Source organism: Chlorocebus sabaeus, chromosome 8 (genome assembly GCF_047675955.1).
Source record: "Chlorocebus sabaeus isolate Y175 chromosome 8, mChlSab1.0.hap1, whole genome shotgun sequence".
Classification (NCBI taxonomy): domain Eukaryota; kingdom Metazoa; phylum Chordata; class Mammalia; order Primates; family Cercopithecidae; genus Chlorocebus; species Chlorocebus sabaeus.
The window spans coordinates 32,645,274-32,660,908 of NC_132911.1; the positions used below are offsets into that span (position 1 = coordinate 32,645,274).

At 37.8% G+C, this 15,635-nt stretch overlaps 1 pseudogene; it reads left to right on the forward strand.

The window, feature by feature from the left end:
* Nucleotides 1-10,589: 10,589 nt before the first annotated feature.
* Nucleotides 10,590-11,394, forward strand: LOC140712270 (NADH-ubiquinone oxidoreductase chain 1-like; annotated as a pseudogene).
* Nucleotides 11,395-15,635: the final 4,241 nt, after the last annotated feature.

Here is a 15,635-nt window from a genome sequence, read left to right on the forward strand (position 1 = left end):
ACTACCAAACTAGAGTAGATGCACAGTTTTACATTCTCGCCAGGGGCATATACAGGATCCTCTTTCTCTGCATCCTTGCCAACATTCAGTACTATCACTGTTTTCATTTTGGCTGTTTTAATAGGTGCATGGTCATCCTCACTTTTAATTTAATTTTTATTTTAGGTTTAGGGGTACATGTGAAGGTTTGTTACAGAGGTCAATATGTGTCACAGGGGTTTGTTGTACATAGTATTTCATCAGCCAGGTATTAAGCCCAGTACCCATCTTTTCTGCTCCTCTTCCTCCCCGCTCAAGTGGACCCCAGTGTCTATTATTTCTTCTTTGTGTTCATATCATGTACCTCCCACTTATAAGTGAGAAAACGCAGTATTTGGTTTTCTGTTCTTGCGTTAGTTTGCTAAGAACAATAGCCTCCAGCTCTATCCACATTCCCACAAAAGACATGATCTCATTCTCTATGGCTGCATACTATTCCATGGTGTATATGTACCACATTTTCTTGATTCAATTTGTCAGTGATAGACATTTAGGTTGATTCCATGTCTTTGCTATTGTAAAAAGTGCTGCCATGAACATTCGTGTGCCTGTGTCTTCATGGTAGAATGATTTATATTCATCCCCAATTATAAATACCATAAAATATCATTTTTTTTTTTTTTAACCATCAAAAACAGCTGCTCCAAGAGAAAAGGTAGGTTAGCTCTGTGGACCATACATACAAGAACAGTTGCATGGTTCATGTCCTGATTTGCATGTGATTCAATAACTTAGCTAAATCCTGTGAAGTTAAATGTCCAAGAATGATACAGATATTATGCAGCAAATTTTGGCTGGGATAATTAAGTTTCTCAGTAAATACATTTTTCTCTGGCAAAGTCAAAAAAACTTGCCAGTTATTACACTAATTGTGTTGAGTTCAGAGGTGATTATACTGAAAAATCACCCTGGGGGTTATATAGAAATTTAACATACTATCTTCTGACTTTTGTGTTTGCTTCTTTGGTTAGTATTTGAACATTCCAATCTACCTTTTCTCAGTGTGTTTGAGAACACTAAAGTATAGAAGGGAGGGTTCTGTTCACTTCCCTATGGAGAGCTAATTATGTAGATTACACTCCCTGGATTCCAATTATTACAGATGATGTCATTCTTTCACTTCCTGGGTCAAGGTACAGTGGGGTACATTTGCCTAGATGCCAACATCTGTCCTCCTCCCTAATGGAATTCAAGGGGTCAGCTCCCCTTGTTGTGTAGCATTAGAAGTAAGAGGCATTCTGATTCTGTTTTGCTGTCACATCAGATCCCTGAGAACATGAGAGGCTTTGAATTCTATGCTGAAAAATTCCCCTCAAATATATGATGTCCAACTGAAATCCCTGGAGCCATATTTTAGCTTTTATGCATTTCAATTATGAGGAAGAGTCAGCTGAATAGTATGAATACAACATAAACAAATTTATGAAGAGAAAGAGCCTGTTGAGAAGAGGAAAGAAATACAGATCTCAATCACTTTAAACTATCACCTATAAAAGTGTTTAAAAAAAAAAACTGTAAATCATAAATGCCTCCATTTATAATCACTCATTTGCAAGGAGGAAGAAAAAAGTCAGAGAGGAATGTCTAGGGTAGAAAATCAGTGGAAAGAAACTCTCCCGTATGTTCTCCCTAATGTGTCACATGTGCAATGTTAGCTATTTAAAAGGCCCTGTGTTTTGAGGAAGAACATACAGAAACATTGCTTTTTCCAGAAACCATATTGGTGAAAGTGTTTTGATGGAAACGAACCTTGGGAAATGTTTTCTTCTGCCTTTGTCAGCCTAATGGGAGTGGTGAAGTTGTTTTCTAAAAAAAAAAAAAATCAAAACTTGATGTTGCCTCCTGGTAAGTTTAAACAGTTGTCTTTTTAGGCACAGGTCAGGAAGTTATTTCAGATTCAGAGTGGTGTGTGGCATGTTCTTTCTACCCAACTTTTATCAAAGAACAAAGTTCAGAGGGCATCAGAATCACAATTAAAACAGTCTCAGAGGAAGACAAAACAAGGCTAGCTTCATCCCAATGACTGATGTTTATCTTGCTTCTAAGATTCCTTATGAAATAGTGGGAGAAATCTTAGGACTCTTTTTTTCTTCTCTTCTCCCAGGCAGTTATCAAGACTTCATTTTGTATTGCCCCAGAATCTCTTCCCTCTCTTATTGACACATCATCTGTTAGTATTTCACAATTTTTTCTAGATTCATACAGAATAGGTTTGGTCTTGAGCCCTATTTTGGCTTTGCTATCATTTTTCTCATTCTGGGGCCTCTACTATTTAAAGCCTTATATTATATGCTGATAACTTCTGATCACTCGAATAACTTAATATAGCCAGAGTCCCTAAATTGCATTCATCATGTCTTGAGAGAAAACCAATACTCCTATCTCTACTTCCAGAGCAGGGATTATCCCCAAATCATGTGACTTCCTAATAACCACTAAAATTGAAGATTTTAAACACTTAGTTGCTAAATATTCTTAGTCACTAGACTTGTCCTCTAATAAACTTAGACTGGTACATGAAGAATCGTCCCCTCAATCTGACATAATTTGAGATGGTCAGAAGCAAAGGCCTTAGTCAAGACTGTAAGCACTGAATTGCACTTGTTCTCTATACTTTCTATCACCTTTTCTAGGTTTATGCTGAAATGTTTAAAAAACTGTTTAAGAGTATTTTACTCTTAAAATACTCTTGGATTTAAAATACTCGTGGATTTATTTGTCTCAAAAAATAACAATAATAGTGTCTCACTCTGTCACCCAAGCTGGAGTGTAGTGGCACAATCTTGGCTCACTGCCTCTCTGGCCTCAGCCTCCTGATTGACTGGGACTACAGGCACGGGCCACCATGTTTTCATATTTTATTTTTAGTAGAGATGGGCTTTCACCATGTTGGCCGGGCTGGTCTCAAACTCCTGACCTCAAGTGATCACCCACCTCAGCCTCCCAAAGTATGAAGGAGTGGATTTAGATACTCAGAAAAGTTGAAAGGAAATGCTACTTTCTCCATTGTGTCCAGATCAATCTTTCCTTATTCTTTCTCCACCTGTTGGCCACTACTTGGCTATTCGATTTTGCACCAGTCTATTTTCTTGTTTCAGCCTAGACCCAATCTACCATCCCTTCAATGTCTTTCCTGTAAACCTGCACAGCCACTTACAACTCTGGTCAAGTCAACCACCTGCCGTCTCTGACTTACATACCTGAACTATTGAACCCTGTTGGTACAAATTCACACAGTCGAAGGCACCAGAATGTACCTTCTGAACTCTGGCTGTACATTAACTGAGGAGCTTTGAGGAAAAAAAAGTAGATATCTAGATATATCTATATCTCTATAGATATCTATATCTCTTCCCAGAACAATTAAATCAGCATCTTTCAGGGGAGAAACTAGGAATGTGTATTCTTTCAAAGTTCCTAAGTGACTCTACTGTGAAGGAGGGATTGAGAATCTGAAATTACACATCTGTGGTTTCCAGTCTCAGCTGGGTCCTTATTTTCATTTCCTTCTCTTCTGTTCTATTCTCTTTTAGCTGTTGACCCTTGACTTTCACCTTTCACTTCCTTTAAATAATTGCCATTGGGAAGAAATTCCAGCTTCTCCTTACTTTCATCCAGACCCTGCCGGCATACATCTGTTTCATCCCTAACCTTTACCTTTCAAATCAAAGCAACAGAAAAATAGTTTTCCATTTTAATCTCCCATCTTTACACCCATCTCCCACATTTTCACTCTATTTCCTCCATCTTCTATATCTATCCTTGAAGTTCTTTCCTTTAACATTTAAATATTGCTTTGTGCAGTGGCTCACACCTGTAATTGCAGCACTTTAAAAGGCCAAGGTGAGAGAATCACTTGAGTCCAGATGTTCTAGGCCAGCCTGGGCAACATAGCCAGACCACACCTCTAGCTGGGCATGGGGGCACGTCTGTAGTCCAAGCTACTTGCGAAGCTGAAATGGAAGGACTTCTGGAGTCCGAGACTGCAGGGAGCTATGATCACATCACTGCACTCCAGCCTGTATGATAGAGTGAGATCCTGTTTCTAATTAAAAGAAAACATTTAAACCTGTTCAAATTGTTACCACCTTTAAAATACTGTCTCACCTATGCCTTGGCCTCTTCCTTTACCAAATTGATTAAACAGCAATCTAAGCTTTCTCCATTTTATCACATTATACTTACTTTTCAAACTACTGAAAATCTAGTTTCCACCCATCCATGTGATTAGATATTCTCACTGTGTCAATGATTATTTGTTATTAAATCCAAAGGATGTTTTCTAGGCTTATCTTTTTTGAACTCTTGATAGCATTCGATTCTGCTCATTCATCAGTTTTCTGATTTTCTCTTTTGCATTGGTTTCTTGACACATTTTCCTTTGTGGATCCTTCTGCCATGGTCCTTGGTTCTCTCTTTTTTTTTTTTTCTCAACACATTTTCCCTTTGTAGGTTCTATGTAAATCCCATGTCTCCAATTACTACTTACATGTGGATGACTCCCAAGTCACATGTGCATCTCAGAATTCTCCCCTGAGCTCCTGAAAAGCTCCATTTGGTCAACAGCACGGTAGCTAAGAATTTGACCCCTCCAAAGTCTACTTTTTCTCTATTTCCTAACTAAGCAAATGGCTGGCCCCTATCTAGCTGGAGAACCCAAAAACAGAGTCACGTGATTCCACCTCTTGATGTCCTCAGAATCTAATCCCTATGTTGTATTTCCACTGCCATAGATTAGGCTCCCCACATCTCTTGTCTAGCTTACAGGTAGAGGAGCATAATGAACTTCTGACTTCAGCCTGGCCCATGTCTAATGTTGTCTATACGCTCCATCTCTTTTTTCTCTGTCCTTGGACTTGAAGGTATTCATTTGGATCTTACAAGGTAGAAATCAAAGGGAGTAAAAAACCAAAAGGATAATCAAGAGGGAGTTTGAAGTGAAGATCCATGAGCAGAAGAAATGGAAACAAAAGGTTTGTCACATCGGAAGAACAGGAAAAGATCAGTGTAACAGAGATTGTAACACTGAAGAACAGGTAAAGGAGTGAATGAGACAGATGGGAGAGGAAGAAAATGAAGTGCTGTTTCACTTTTCAGATAAATTTGATCCGTCCTTTTGCTAAAGCATCCCTAGATAGAGTTTTTAAAACATGCCAACATAAACCTGCAAAGGAAGTAGATAATGAAGTCTGTGGAGAGAGGTCTTGGTATTAAGTAGGTCAGTGTTTATGGTATGGAAACCAGGACCAGTGGGAGGAAACTGGATCCTTTCACACTACACTATGTCAAGTACAGATTAAATAGAAAAAAATCCACATTGTTTTCCAAAATACAGTTTTATATTCCTCCTGTGAATATATTTATGGAGAGACAATCCTTAAACTTCTGGAGAGCTTTTGCCTTTCAGAAAAATTTAGGTAGGTGAAAGAGTAATTGGAGTCTTCAATCTTTAAGCCTGTGAGTAAAGTTGTAAAAACTCATGACAGTTTCTTTAGTACAAAATTGAAAACTCAATCATATCTGCAAGATCCGTCACAACTGGGGTTGCCTTACCTTTCCAGGTTCATCTCTTACTCTGTCCCTTTGCTGTCTCAAGTCCAGCAAGATGGAAGTACTTTTAATTAACTAAGAATTACCATGTTTTCTCATTCATCTTTATGCTTTTGTCACTCTCTTGACTTGAAATCAGAGCCTCTGTGCAAGCCCCTCTACCAGGAAAGTGTTAGAAACATAGTAAGTGCTGACTGAATGTTTTTGAAATAAAAGACAAAGATTTGAGTAGAAAAGCTACGCACAGAAAGGTGCCCTTTGTATGGTGATTTTTAAAAATCAGTGAAGGGATTTTGTTTTAACCAAAATAAAATAATGAGACTATTGAAGGATTTCTACAGCCTTAAATTTGCAGGCATTAGGCTACTGGGAAAGCCCAGGGCTGTGATGGTACAGATGAGGGTAAAAATAAGATAGTATAAAAAGAAAACTACAGACCCAGACACGACCTTGATGGTGTACTACTCGTCTGGGTCTGCAGTTTTTTCTTTATACTATCTTAAGTGTACCCTCTTTCATTCTCAGCCCAGTTCAAGAGGCCAGGTTCCCTCACAAGTTAATGTCTATCAGGTTCATCATCTGAACAGAAATTCTACCTCATGCTTAATCTTAAGTCTCTCATATTCTATAAAGACTGCAGGTACACATGGAATACTCCACTGCAAAATCCCATTTACTAAGGTATAGTCATACATAAAGAGATGTGGAATTTCTGGGTCATAGGTTTTGTAAATAATGCTAAATAGTCTTAAACACTGAACTAGTTCACATTGCCACCTGCAGCTTAGGAGAGTTTCACTTAACATCCTTATCTGCATTTTTATTTCTGCCTGAATAACTATCTTTGGTGTTTTCATTAATGCTTGTTTACCAGTAATGAATTGCCTCATTTTTGTTCGACTGCGAGTGTTTTTATTTCATTTTCTTTCTTTTTAAAAGAATTGTCTCTGTAATCCCAGCACTTTGGGAGGACAAGGCAGGTGGATCATCTGAGGTCAGGAGTTCAAGACCAGCCTGACCAATATGGTGAAACCCCATCTCTACTAAAAATGCAAAAATTAGCTGGGCATGGTGGCATACACCTGTTACTCAGGAGACTGTGACAGGAGAATCACTGGAGGTTGCAGTGAGCTGAGATCACACCCTTGCACTCCAGGCAACAGAGCAAGACTCTGTCTCAAGGTAAACTTACATACAGTTTACATACACTCCGCTCAGGAGTGCTACCCTCCTGGCTCTGGGCCCATGACATTTGGGGGTGATTATACTGAAACTATACCTGGCATCTGGTTCTTACTTCAGGGCCATAAAACTAAGATTGCCCACACTTTCCCCTTATATAAGACATCTAGATGGACTAATGACTACCACACCGTACCAACCAGTCACAGGAGCACTGTCATGCGTTCGGTATTTTTAACTGAAGGGGATGCTATCACTCGCCATTGCTGAAAGCCTGGTCCCTGCTGAATCCACTGTAGATGAACTCGGATTTGATTCCTGCCAAATCAATTGTAGAAGCTGAGCTTATACTGAATATTCTAGGCTGGCATAGTAACCATACGGTGTTAATTAATTCATGCTTGAAGGACACATCAATAGACATGCACGTATGCTCACTTTCAAGAACTATTTCTGATTAGATCCACAGCAACCCCCGCCTCCATCTCTGACTTTACCATCAACCTAGGTAAATGTACCCTTGCCAAACCTCAAAAACAAGAGACTAAAATGCAACCCAGTCAGAGTCCAGAAATCATATTTTAACCATGAATACAACAGCTACCCCTCAATTGATGCAGTTTTTCTAAAAATCTTAAGACCCTCCCACTAAATTAATACTCAATTTCCACTCTAATACTAATATAATAACTTGAGCATATCCCTCTGAAAGCACTGCCCCAAATATCATATCCTAAATAAATTACACTCTAATTATAAGTAATCCACTCTGCCAATTCAACTTTAAAGACCCTGAATTTCCAAAACTGTAAACAACTATTTATATGTATTTCTTTCTGTCTTATACTTTAATTTTATACTTAAGATGGGTCTGCACCACCCCATAAACAGATAGGTTTGGCCCTGGCCATTTTATTAGCTCTTAGTAAGATTATACATGCAAGCATACCTGCCCCAGTGAAAATGCCATCAGAGCAGGTATGAAGCATAAATACAGCTCAAAACACTTTAACCACACCCCCACAGGAAACAGCAATGATAAATCTTTATTGATAAACAAAAGTTTAGGCTATACTAATAGTTAGGGTTGGTCAATTTCGTGCCAGCCACCACACGATTAACCTGAGTTAATGGAACTCAGCGTAAAGTGTTTAAGGTCTGCCCTCAGTAAAGCTAAAAACCCCATCTAAGTTGTAAAAAACTCCAGTTGAAATAAAATATACTACAAAAGTGGCTTTAAGACCCTGAAAACACAATAGCTAAAACCGAAACTGGGATTAGATACCCCACTATGCTTAGCCCTCAACTCTAAGAGTTACATGAACAAAACCATTTGCCTGAGTACTTAAGCAACAGCTTAAAACTCAGTTTAAAACTCAAAGGACTTGGCAGTGCTTTATATCCCTCTAGATATCCCTCTAGAGGAGCCTGTTCTATAATTGATGAACCCCAATACACCTCACCACCTCTTGCCCCCAGCCTATATACCGCCATCTTCAGCAAACCCCCAAAAAGTTTATTGAGTAAGCACAAGTACATACATAAAAACGTTAGGTCAAGGTGTAGCCCATGAGATGGCAAGAAATGGGATACATTTTCTATGTCTAGAAAATCTCACAAAAACGTTTATGAAATCTAAGGGCTCAGGAGGATTTAGCAATAAACCAAGAGCAGAGTGCTTGGTTGAATAAGGCTATGAAGCATGCACACACCGCCCATCACCCTCCTCAAATATTCCTCTAGAAATCACTATTACTAATAATTTTCTATGCATGTGTAAAGGAGATAAGTCATAACATGTTAAGTGTACTAGTAAGTGGGCTTGGACAAACCGAAGTGTAGCTTAACTCAAGGCATCCGGCTTACACCTGGAGGATTTCATCATGACCTGATCACTTTGAGCCAACTCTAGCCCCAAACCTCGCTAAAAAAAATTTTTATCAAACTATCTTGAACCATTTACCTTAGACAAAAGTATAGGTGATAGAAATTTTTACCCTGGCGCGATAGACATCATACCATAAGGGAAAGATGAAAGAATTGTATCAAACATTAAAAAGCAAAGCCAAACTTTTATACCTTCAGCATAATGTATTAACTAGAAATAACTTTACAGAGAGAACTATAGCCCAGTGTCCCAAAACCAGATGAGCTACCCAAGAACAGCCGAAAGAGCAGACTCACTATGTGGCAAAATAGTAAGAAGATTCATGAGTAGCGGTAATAGCTGTTTGTACAACATGGAATCTTAGTTCAACTTTAAATTTACCCACAGAATTACTTAATCTTCCTGTAAGTTTAACTGTTAGTCTAAAGAGGGACAGCTCTTTAGATGCTAGGAAACAACCTTCCTACAGAGAGTAAAAAATATTACCACCATAATTGGCCCAAAAGCAGTCACCAATTAAGAAAGTGTTTAAGCTCAACATCTAACTATCTTAAATTCTAATCACTCTACTGAACTCCTAACATCACATTGGTCTAATCTGTTACTTAATAGAAGCAATAATGTTAACATAAGTAATATGAAGATATTCTCCATTGCATAAGCTTACATCAGACTGGAATAATCCACTGACAGTTAACAGCATAACATTAATAAACAATATAATAAGCACCCTATTATTTACATTGTTAACCAACACAGGTATGCTCTAAGGAAAGATTACAAAAGGTAAAAGGAACTTGGCAAATCTTATCCCACCTATTTACCAAAAACATCACCTCTAGCATTGCCAGTATTAGAGGCACTGCTTGTCCAGTGACATATGTTCAATGACCGCAGTATCCTGACTGTGCAAAGGTAGCAGAATCACTTGTTCCCTAAATAGGGACTTATATGAATGGCCACATGAGGGTTCAGCTGTCTCTTCCTTTTAATCAGTGAAATTGACCTATCCATGAAGAGGCAGATAGAAACAAATCAGACGAGAAGACCCTGTGGAGCTTTAATTCATTAATACAAATAAAACTCAAGCCTACAGGCGCTAGCCTACTCCCCCTGCATTAAAAATTTTGGTTGGGGTGACCTCGGGGCATAATCCAACCTCTGAAGGACCTAAACTAAGACCACACTACTCTAAGTGAATTAATACACATTGACCCAATAATTTAATCAATGGAATAGGTTACCCTAGGGATAACAGTGCAATCCTATCCTAGAGTCCATAGCAACCTGACTACCTCACTGTTGAATCGGGACATCCTAATGGTATAGCCACTATTAAGGGTTTGTTGCTCAACAATTAAAGTCATACGTGATCTGAGTTCAGACCAGAGTAATCCAGGTCTGTTTCTATCTATTTAACATTTCTCCTAGTATGACACAACAAGAGAAATAGGGCTCACTTAATAAAGCACTCTCACTCCATAGATGATCCGATCTCAATCTAACAAATCATGACACACCCTACCCAAGAACAGGGCTTGTTAAGATGGCAGAGCCCAGCAATTGCATAAAACTTTATAATCAGAGATCTAACTCCTTCTTTTTTTTTTTTTTTTTTTTTTTTTTTGAGACGGAGTCTGACACTGTCGCCCAGGCTGGAATGCAGTGGCCGGATCTCGACTCACTGCAAGCTCCGCCTCCCGGGTGTCCGCCATTCTCCTGCCTCAGCCTCCCGAGTAGCTGGGACTACAGGCGCCTGCCATGTCGCCCAGCTAATTTTTTCTATTTTTAGTAGAGACGGGGTTTCACCGTGTTAGCCAGGATGATCTTGATCTCCTGACCTCGTGATCCACTCGCCTCGGCCTCCCAAAGAGCTGGGATTACAGGCGTGAGCCACCGCGCCCAGCCGATCCAACTCCTTCTTAACAATATGCCTATAATTAACCTTCTCCTACTCATTATCCCCACTCTTATCACTATAGCATTCCTTACATTCATCGAACGAAAAATCTTAGGCTATATACAACTATGCAAAGGACCTAACACTGTAGGTCTCTATGGGCTGCTTCAACCATTCATTGATGCAATAAAACTTTTCACCAAAGAACCCTTAGGGCCCTCAACATTTACTATTGCCCTCTATATTATTGCTCCAATCCTAGCCCTCTCTATTGCTCTCCTCTTAGGAACTACCCTCCCTATACCAGATCCTCTAATTAATTTCAATATAGGCCTGCTATTTATACTAACCACATCAAGCCTGGCTGTCTATACTATGATCAGGATGAGCATCTAATTCAAAATATTCACTAATCAACACATTGTGAGCTGTGGCCCAGACAAATTCATAGGAGCTCACCCTAGTCATTATCCTGCTATCAGTTCTACTGATAAACGGCTCATTTAACTTATATGCACTTATCACAATGCAAGAATTCCTCTGACTGGTCTTGCCATCATGGCCTCTAGCCATAGTATGATTTATCTCCACTCTAGCAGAAACTAACTCAGCTCTTTTTGTTCTAACAGAGGAGTCACAGTTAGTCTCAGGCTCCTTTGTCCTCTTCTTTATAGCAGAATACATGAATGTTATGGTAATAAATGCCCTAACTACTACTATCTTCATAGGAGCACTACACAGTATATATTCACCAGAACTCTATACCACAAATTTCATTACCAAGACCCTTCTTTGAACCACCCTATTTTTATGAATTTGAACAGCATACCCTTGATTCCATTACGACCAGCTCCTATATCATCTATAAAAAAATTTCTTACCACTTGAACTAGCATTCTGCATGTGATATTTCCAGCATGCCATCCCAAACATGGGAAATATGACTGACAAAAGAATTAATTTGACAGAGTAAACAATAGAGGTTAAAATCCTCTTATTTCTAGAACTATAAGAATCAAACCTACCCCCGAGAATCCAAAATCCTCTGTGCTACCTATTATACCATGTACTAGAGTAAAGTCAGCTAAATAAGCTATCAGGCCCATACCCCAAAAATATTGGTTACACCCTTCCCATAGTAATTAATCCCTTAGCTCAACTTGTTATTTCTCTATTTTCACAGGAACTCTTATCGCAATGCTAGGCTCACACTAATTTCTCATCTGACCAGGTCTAGAAATAAACATGCTAGCCCTTACCCCAATCTTAATTTTAAAAAAAAAAAAAAATCCCCACTCTACAGAAGCAGCCACCAAATATTTCCTTACACAAGCAACCACATCTATAATTCTCATGATAGGTATCCTTTCCAATAACCATCCTCTGGATGATGAACAATAAACACTATTAATCAATTTTCATCTTTAATAATAATATTGGCCCTAGTAATTTAACTAGGAATAGCCCCTTTTCACTTGAGTCCCAGAGGTAACCCAAGGAACCTCTCTAATTTCTGGCATACTTCTCCTCACATGACAAAAACTAGCCCGTATCTCGATTGTGTTTCAAAATTTCCCATTGACAAACATGAACATCCTCCTGTCTATCACAATCCTATCCATTATAGTAGGTGGTTGAGGAGGGCTTAACCAAACACAACTGTGTAAAATCTTAGCCTACTCTTCAGTCACTCACATAGGTTGAATAATAGCAGTACTAATCTATAACCCATACATTACCATTCTAAACCTGATTTTTTAATAATTCTTAACTTGTTTTAATATAATTGGTTTCAATTAGTATCAGTATTATTGTGTACAGTAAATCCTTAACATTGTTGATAGTTTTTAAGAAACTGATTTTAAGCAAAATGACATAAAAGAAAACCCATTTTACCCTAGGCTAATTGATATCAGCAGGAGTTAAGTTCCTACGGCATATTTCTGGTCACAAAAACATCACCAAAATTCTGAATAAAGACCAAAAACTTCTAATATTTAACACTGAAATAAATATGAGCTATATATACATTTAAGAAAAATCAATAAAAATCACTTCTCAGCCTTTTAGCTAAGATCAAATGATGAAAGATCAATAAAACAAAATAATTATTTAGCAGCTTATTTCAGTTACAATTCGAGGCAACATTTGCAATGATGACACAGCCAAACCGTATCAAGATCCTTGAATAACGTCCTTTCATTCAAGGTCATTTCCTTATAACGTTGATGAGGAAAAAACCTGGCTAGGGCCATTACATGTATAGGGTCTGCATGATCTCACCATGTCTATGTGGGTTTTCTCTAGGTACTCTGGTTTCTACCTACATCCCAAAGATGTACATGTTCGGTGAACTGGCTGTCTACACAGTCCCACTGTGAGAGTGAGTGAGTGGCTGAGAATGTGGGTATGTGTAAGTGTGCCTCAGAGTAGAATTTGTCCTGTCCTGGGTCATTTCCCTCTTTGTCCCCTGAGCTGCCCAGAGAAGCTCCAACTGCCCATCACCCTAAACCTGGTTATGTACCTTATTTTAACAACCGCATTTCTAGCGCTCAACCTGGATATAAGCACAACCCTGTCACTATCTCATGACTGAAACAAATTAACATGGTTGACACCTGTAATTCCATTAATTCTATCCCTAGGAGGTTTACCTCTATTAACAGGGTTCCTGCCTAAATGATTCATCACCCAAGAATTTACAAAAAACAATAGCCTTATTATCCCAACTATTATACCTATCATAACCCTTCTCAACCTGTACTTTTACATATGCCTAATTTATTCCATCTCAGTGACACTATTCCCCACATCTAGTAATATGAAAATGACAATTGAAAAGCACAAAACCCATACTATTCTTCCCCCCACTTATTATCTCTTCTACCCTCCTCCTACCCATATCTCCATTAATACTAACTGTAACTTGGTCTTATGTAACCTAAATTTCTAAGGGCCTTCAAAGCCCTCAGTAAGTAAATTACACTTAATTTCTATAACAGACCTAAGTACTGCAAGACTCTATTCTGCATCGATTCAAAGCAAGTCAACTACTTTAAGCTAACCCTTTGCTGGATTGGTGGAAGTTAAACCCACAAAAATTTAGTTAACAGCTAAACACCCTAATTAACTGGCTGCCCAAGGGAATGGTTTCTAACTCTCCTGCTTCAGAGCACTGAAGAGAACAGCACCCCAGTTTTGAAGCTGCTGAAAACAGAGGCAAGCAGCATATTAGAGCTGCAGTTTCACAGGGAGATGCCAAGAGGAAGATATCAGAAAAGATCTGAGATGATTGGTGAAGGCCTTTCCCTGCATAAAGCCAGTACACAAAGACTAAGAGAGGTGGTTGTTTTTTCAAATGCCCAAACTTCAACCATATACACTTCTCACAAGGTATAAAAAGAAACTGGGAATCATGGTCCAAATGCATAAAACAAAATAATAAATCTCTAGAAATCAACATTAAGGAATGTAGATCTATGAGCTGTCTAACAAAGAATTTAAAATAACTATCATTAAGATGTTCAATGAATTAAAAGAGTGCATAGACAGATAACTATATGAAACTGGTACATCAACAAAAAGAATATCTAGAAAGACAAACTATTAAAAAACAAATTGAGCAAAAAACTAAATTGAAAAATTTATTACAGGGATTCAAGAACAGATGAGCAGGCAGAAGCAAAATCAGCAAATTTTGAGACAAATGATTTGAAATCATGAAGTTGTGAGAGCAAGAATTGAAAAACTGAGAGAAAGTGAAGAAGCCTAAAAGACTTATTGGACACTATCAAGTGGACCAATATACTTATTGTAATAGTTCCATATAGAGAAGGGATAGAAAGCTTATTTTTTAAAATGGCTGAAAACTACCCAAATCTGAGGGAAGAAAAGAACGCAGAGAATCAAGAAGCCCTACACTTAGACACATAGTCATCAAACTCTTGAAAGCAGGAAAAAATATCAGATTTTTCACAGGACAGAAAAGCATAGGATGCTATAGTCAAAATATTAAAAGAAAAAACTGTCAACAGGGAATACTGCATCAAACCAAATTATCTTCAAAAGAGAAAGACAAATTAAGACTTCCAGATAAACAAAACTGGAGAAAGTTCATTACTATTGAGCTTGCCCTACAAGAAATGTAAAGGAAGTCCTTCAAGTTGAAATAAAAGGATGGTAGGCAGCAATGGAAAACTGTACAAAAATATAAGGTTCTCTAGTAAAGGTAAATGCATGGACAAAATTAGTAACCTATACTAGAATAATTTTGGTGTATTAAAGTGACAAAAACATAACTAGAAATCTGTGTTAATATACAATATATAAAAATGTAATTAGTGATATAAATTGAAGGGGTGAAGTTATAACAGTGTAGAGTTTATGTGATTGAAGTCATAGAATTCAATTTTAAACTGATAATTACTTTAATAGGTTTGATGTAATTGCAATAATCATGAAGAAAATATCTATGGAATATGCACAAAAGGACATAAGAGAGGAATTACAGCATGTCATTATAAGGAAATCAATGAAATACAAAGGAAGGCAGTAAGAGAAGAAAGTAGGGACACAAAATGCTATAAGAAATGGGGAAAACAATTAACAAAAGGGCAATAGTCCTTTTCTCTTAGTCATTATTTTAAATGTAAATGGGTTAAATTCCTCAGTTAAATATAGATTGGCTAAATGAATTTAAAAAGAGGATCCAAGCATATGCTATCTATAAGAGACTCACTTTATACCTAAGAACACACATAGACCGAAAGTAAAGAATAAAAAACATATTTCATGCAAATGGTAATCAAAGCAGTACCAGAGTGATATAAGAAATTAGACTATCAGAATGTGTCACAAGAAAGATATCATATAATAAATTCACCAAGAAGATACACCAATTATAAATATTTGTGCTTTGAATTGCAGAGAGAAATACATAGCAATACCAAAATAGTAGAGACCTGAATATCCTACACTCAATAATGAATACAACAACCAGACAGAGGATCAACAAGAAAATAGAGCCCTTGAAGAACTACATAGACAAACAGTACCTACTAGACATGTACAGAACAT